The 6850-nt window shown below is 39.2% G+C and overlaps 1 pseudogene across 1 annotated transcript in view; it reads left to right on the forward strand.

Moving 5' to 3' along the window:
• The window catches only part of LOC144785970 (NADPH oxidase organizer 1-like), a 28228-nt pseudogene extending 21637 nt beyond the window's left edge, over positions 1-6591 (forward strand). Inside the window, exons 8-10 of the transcript XR_013602065.1 lie at positions 512-746; positions 2745-2826; positions 4387-6591. The product of XR_013602065.1 is annotated as an NADPH oxidase organizer 1-like (transcript). The remainder of the gene's footprint in view (positions 1-511; positions 747-2744; positions 2827-4386) is intronic.
• Positions 6592-6850: the final 259 nt, after the last annotated feature.

Raw genomic sequence — 6850 nt, forward strand, 5'->3', positions numbered from 1 at the left:
GTATAATGCAAGTGTAAATTGGCCCTGCTTTTAAGGGTATTCCTTAATCAGTTTCTCAGCACTTGGCCTGTCTGCTTTGGAGTGGACACTCACTGCCTGCTGGAAGCTCCTCACTTTATTATTGTGTGGGTGCATGGCTCTAACGTAATTCATATTTCTAGCTCTAGCCCCTTATGAATGCTCTGAGATGTCAGTCTTATATGTCACGAAGCAAATCGTGGTTGGAGATATTAATTATTACTTTAGGTTGTGTTTACTCCATAGTTTCCACATTTCATTTTCTTCTTTTTTTGTAGAGCTGAAACAATTTAAAAAAAAAAAAAAATCCTTTACAGCTACTACCTTATTGTGGCATTACCAAAATCTTACAGATGCATACTTTATAAATTGAGTATAAGATTTTGCTTAGTTGGTCCATCCTTTCCCAGACCCTGCATCCACAATATCAATGCATCAATGTCTGATTTCTTTAGATGGATTGTTTGCAATGATGCTCTACCTCTCTTTCTAGGTACAATGAACAGGTTGGGTACGTCCCATCAATGTTCCTGCGGCCATACAAAAATCCACATCAGAAGTTCCAGGCTATTACAAAGAATGCTTTGTATGCATCCACGCCAGACATTCAAGAAGCTGCCAGCCCAACTACGCCTCTTTGGGCATCCCTTGAGGAGGTGCCGTCACAGAATAACAACTACGAAGATGGGACAGGCGGAATGGGGCAATCTCTGCAGAGAAGGACAACTATTTTTTTTTATTATTATTTTTTGTCGTTGATATTTTTATTTATTTCATGTCAGCAGATAGTTATACAAAAAGTAAATCATCATACATAGAAACATGAGAACCCGACAGGGCAATCATTACATAAAAAGAAAAACAGAAAGCAACAAAGAACAGCCGTACAATATTACGAATATATAGGTCAATCAATCAATAATCAGGAAGAAAACCACAAAAACAAGAGTATACCAAACAAAGAAGAAATCAAATCCAGTTTGAGATAGGAGCCCAAAGATTTCGACCGAATGTATTTTTTTCCAAACCCTTCAGTTTATAAACCGCATTCTCAAGTTGATATATAGATAATAATCTTGAATGCCAGTGATGAAATACTGGAGGATTAGGATCTAGCAATCGGGAGGTAATACAGGATCGATATACAGACATACAGATAAATAAAAATCCTTCTTCTGCCCTTGATCTTATTCCAGTTTGATCTGACTGAATTCCACAAATTACTAATTCAGCGGACAGTTCAACTTGCACCCCCAAACTATTATTCAGAAAAAATTGGATATCCGTAATAAATTGGAGTAATTTGGGACAAAGAAAAAACATATGAATAGAATCTGCAGCAATATGGCTACATCGATTACACCTATCACCGCTTTTTGATTTACCATTTAGCTAATTTAGCGGGGGGTGTAATACAGATCAAAAATAGACATAAAATGTTGGTTTTTAAACGAACCATTAAATAAAGTACTAATTGACAATTCAATTGCTCTAGACAGATCTATTTTCTCCTTTTCTAATTTTCTTTGCCATTTGTCTTCAAATACACATAAATCATCTTATAGCCTATTTACCATCATCTGATATATTAAACCAATTCTGCTTCCACTTCTGCTAGTTTCAAGTATATCAATTTTGTTCATCAGAGATTGACTTAAAAGACCCTTAGACTCCAGAAAGCTTCGAATTTGGAGATACTTGTAAAAATCCATTCTAGAGAACTTATATTTTTGCTGTAAATAAGAATAAGAAACAACTTGATCATCCTGATATAAATCTCCTAGTATACACACTCCTGCAGCATTTCATCTTGTCATTACTAGGTCTCTGAAAATCTCAGGTAGAATCTGGCTATTCAATAAGGGTTGGTAATAATTCAAGTCACTGCAAAAATTAAATCTTTTTCTAAGCTGCTTCCATATTTGAAAGGCAGTTAAAAAAAATTAAATTTGTTTTTTTTGTAATAGCTGGGCTCGATTATTCTTACCAAGCATTGTCTTGCTTCCTTCCCCAAGACCATTTCATAAATTGAAGGCCTGTTTGATTCATCCAGGATGACATCTTGAAAAATTAAAATACCCATATATCTTAATAGAACCGCCCAATAATACAGCCGAAAATTCGGTATCCCCCAACCTCCTCTGATTCTAGGAAGGTACACCATTTCAGAGCTCTTCTAGATCTCCGGTAGCCCCAGAGGAACCTGGAGGTCATTCTGTCTATCTTGCCCAAAAAATCGGATGGAAACAACAAAGGTATCGTACGAAACAAATACAAAAATTTCGGGAATATTAACATTTTTAATAAGTTAGTACGACCGTATAGAGAAAGATGTAGGTTATTTAATCTCTCCAAGGTTCTATTAGCTGAATCTAATATAGGGTCTGCATTAAGCCGTACAATATCATTTATTTTGGCAGATATTAATATACCAAGATAAGAAGCTTCGGTGGAGAACACCAAATCACCCGGTCGGCCCTCTGCCGAATGAATCAGCTGAGTTTTCGAGACATTCAATTTATATCCTGAGAACTCCCCGAATTCCTGAGCCCATTCTATTATCTTAGGTAACGCAAGTTTAATATCTGAGGTGACAATAGCGACATCGTCGGCATACGCAAAAACTTTATATTTAACTTGGTGTATTTTCACGGGAGCAATGCCAACTTCTTTTCCTAGTCTGTTCAAATAGGGCTCAATATATAATGCGAACAGCAAAGGGGAACAAGGACAACCTTGCCTCGTCCCCCTTGTTATCGGCAAGGGATCAGAGACCTCACCAGCAACTCGAATTATAGCTTTGGGATGGTTGTATAATGCCAATATTGCATTTAAATATTCTATAGGAAAGCCCTTCCATACCAGCACGGACCACAGGAACCCCCAGTCGACCCTGTCAAATGCTTTTTCCGCATCCAACTGGGCAACCCCGACCGGGGATCCCGTGGCCCGTGCCCAATCTAATAGAGCAATAATCCTTTTCACGTGGTCAGTTGTATCCCTTTTCTTAATAAACCCGTGCTGTATTTTTGAGACCAGAGTTGGCATAAAATCAATTAATCTGTTAGCCAAGATCTTAGAGAAGATCTTGCTATCTGAAGTAATGAGAGAGATTGGTCTATATGACCCTAGCTCATTGCCCACCTTCCCTTTTTTTGTTTAAAAATAACTTTAGTGGCCAGGGACTATGAATCAGGAGGATAGCCCGAGATGGCCGGACGAAATACTTTAAGTAGCTCCGGTTTTAGCAGACTACGAAAGGTGCAATAGAATTTGAGCGGTATATTGTCTGGTCCCATTGCCTTCCCAGAAGCTAGACCTAAGATAGCTATTTCGATCTCTTCCCATGAAATAGGGGCAGCTAATGTTTTGTACTTCCAGAAGATCTATATTATCTAGATTTTCCAGATATTCTAAACCGCTTTTTACTACACCACTGCCATCATTCGGATCATTATATAATGTCTGGTAAAAATCCCGAAACGCTTTTAGAACCCCAGCTTTAGATTCCAGAATTTCACCGATCAGATCAATAATTTTTATAATGTCATTAGAAGCTGCCTTCTGTCTTAACCTTTGGGCTAATACTCTACCCGTTTGCTCATTTAGTTAATAACATTCTGTCTTATATTGCCTATACTTAGATGCTATCTGGTCAGCTAATTGGCAATAAGCTGCAGCACGTTTGATAGTTAGATCATGTTGAGCATCTTCAATATCCCGGCCTGATTTAATATTTGCAGCCAGCTTTATCTCTGCCTTCATTACCTTGTCCGATTCTTCCTTAAATTTACTCCGTCTAGTTTTCCGTTGGAAATTCAAGTAGCTAAGAGTTTCTCCTCTAATTACTGATTTAAGAGTGTCCCATAACAGAAGCCGTATCATTGTTGCACAAAAAAAACTCCTTAATGATTTTAGCCATATATTGGACATAATCATCATCTAGTAATAAATTCCTTTGAAACAACCACTTAGTTTTGAAGCCTTTTGTTTGGGAGGACAGTTGAATTTCCAATATTAGGGGGTTGTGATCTGATATAAGTTTTGTAAGAATATCAATATTAGCTTTCTCTATAAAATCTTGCGAAATAAAAAAATAATCAAGACGGACAAACTTTTGGTGTGGGGCAGAGAAAAAGGTATATCCAGGTTCACTTGGCCGGAATCTGTTCCAGACATCAATAAGCCCATTCCCTAAAATCAATTCACGAAGAGCTCTAAAAGTCCGCCTTTTCCTACCTATATACTTCCCACTTATCCTAATAATAAATCCGGCATCAATGTGAACATTTAAGTCACCACAAAGGATTATGGGTTGACACCACGCGGCCAGCTCTAGATTGATCGAATTCATTCAAGAGCTGGAAGTCTCTCCAGAGCAAGCAGCAAGTGGCATGAAGTGGAAGCCCACCACATCACCAAGGAACGTCAACCTTTCACCAGCGAACACGGAGCTTCTCTACATGAACAGTGATGTGGTAGAGGGCCATGGACAAGGGCTCAGAAAACCAATGCCAAGAAGTCATCTTAGCAGGGATGCTGGGCTTGGGGAGAGCTTCTCAACAAGTGGTTCAGACGAATCGCTGTCTTCTTCTAGCTCAGACTCCAGATCTAAAGTTCCTAAGATCCCACAGAAGCCAGGAGCTCATGAGATCATGCAGAGGTGCACCACCTTCACCAAGAAAGCCTTACAGAGGTCTGCAGCCACCCGTGACTCTATGACCATATCTGTGACACCTGAGAGCGTCTAAAGCGAGCATTTTCAGGAAGGTAGATTACTTGCTTAATCGCAGGAATATGGTTACTGAAATAAGAAGTTACATCGTAACACATAACTTGATCTCAGTGGTCTAAAGTCCTCTCTTGCTGATATGGCGGAAGGAGAGAGTACTCTCTCGCAGCGGTCACATGTTTTGCAGATGCATCTCAAGAACAAGCATTTGTTACGTATAGAGGCACCGAGCAATGCAAGAGTTAAGTATGCTTTAATGCAAATAACCGGCCAGTAGGCTAAACTGTAGTAGAATTTTCTCTACTTGATATGTTTGTATGCAGCAGACAGCGAATTGAATTGTGTCTATGTGTTCAAAGCAAGGACACCATTGACTATAACAATAGTCATGAGTTTATATTTGATGTTTGGAAAGTCAAGTTCATAACTGTAGGCAAGACATTTTTTTATCGATTTATAGTGTAAGAGGTCTCTGTCATTTCTCATGTTGGCAGTACCGAACCAGAGTCTGTGGCCAAAAACTGAACGTACGCAGAGCTGTGATGCAGATGAGGGACCACAGTAGAATCTTTTTTAAGATAATCCATACAACAATTGTCCAAATAAATGATGTAATTTACTGGGATAATAGTTCCAGATCCCTGCATTCAGCAGTAAGTCACGTGAACTGGCTTGAGTTACTTTGTTACAGTGGTCAGCTGACGATATCTGAGATTGAAGTGCAAAGTGGCGGCAAATCCTGTAGAACTTTGCAGCAATTCCTGCATTTGCCTGGGATTCGTCTCACCCTTAAAGAATTCAGTGCATTGACGTTTGTGTTGGATGCAGAGATCCCCGGGTGCAAACACTCAACAAGGGCTTGGTGATCGACTGTCCTGAGCACTGCAGATAAGTCCAGTAGAGCAGGTACAGAATAGTGGTTCTCGACTGCGAAGCACAGTTTTTGTTAGTTACCTGCTCCTTATAACCATACTAACATCAGATGCTGATTGGGTTGACTCTGGTTCCTGGTCCCTCAAGTCAGCACCCCATAAAATGCAGCTACCGGCTTAGTCACAATACAACCCTGACGTTAACAGCATTAAAAGGGTGCTTCGCAGAATGCAGTCCCTCCAGTTCTTGGGTGTAGGAAGGCATGCTGGGTGGTTGAAAGTGACCATCACATCCCGGAGTGCTTCCCTTCACCCATAGTTTCCAGCTGTACTTATGGGGGGCATATAAGGCAGAATCAGGAAAGCTTCGTACAAAACTATAGGTTTCCTATTGTTTAAATCTCCCCAGGGTTTTTGGAAGCAATTGCTCTTTGTAGAAATAGCAAATTGAGTCCTGGTGGCAAACAACCCAAGAGCTTTCCATCCTGTCTGGAAAAGACCACATGTTGATAGGCGCTAACTTTGCATCCTAAAGATCCTGGACTGTTTGCAAGCTGGGTCCATGTATGAAAAACGTTCTTGATTGTTGGACCCTCAGCCAATCTCACCCAAACTTGTGTTGTGAAGGTTTAGTGAAACGAACTGTGTGTGTTTAGGGATAAAGCACCCACATGAATGTTGCTGCATCTCTCCCACAATGTGCTTCCAGTTATTACATTTCATCTCTTCTTCCTAGTGTTGGAGCCTTGTGATGTTTCAATAGCATGGCTCTTGCATATGGAAATTGCATCCTTCGTAGAAATGTCAAAAAATACATATATCATTTTGTAACAATGTGTACTGTTTAATATGTCATGTATTTATATATTTAAAATAAGTTATACGATACATGTAAGATGTAATTGGTAGGTATTTATGTACCTGTGTTTTATTGTTCACTATTTACTTTAAATAAAAAGTTCATTTTCTGATGAAAGTGGCATTTTCCTACTAATTTGTATTCCATAAGAAAGTTGAATAACATGAATGCTACAGCTTTGATGCATTGGATATCTTTTTAATGTAACCTGTATATATTTGTTTGTGTGTGTGTGTGTGTGTGTGTAAATATATATATATAAGCAGCTTCCAATTACTTATTCTGGAATGCAGCAAAGCCAGCAACATACAGACAACTCTTATTTTCAGAAGCCTAAGGCGTTTTAGGCTTCTCCAGTCCTTGTTCACA

Source organism: Lissotriton helveticus, chromosome 10 (assembly GCF_964261635.1).
Source record: "Lissotriton helveticus chromosome 10, aLisHel1.1, whole genome shotgun sequence".
Taxonomy (NCBI): Eukaryota; Metazoa; Chordata; class Amphibia; order Caudata; family Salamandridae; genus Lissotriton; species Lissotriton helveticus.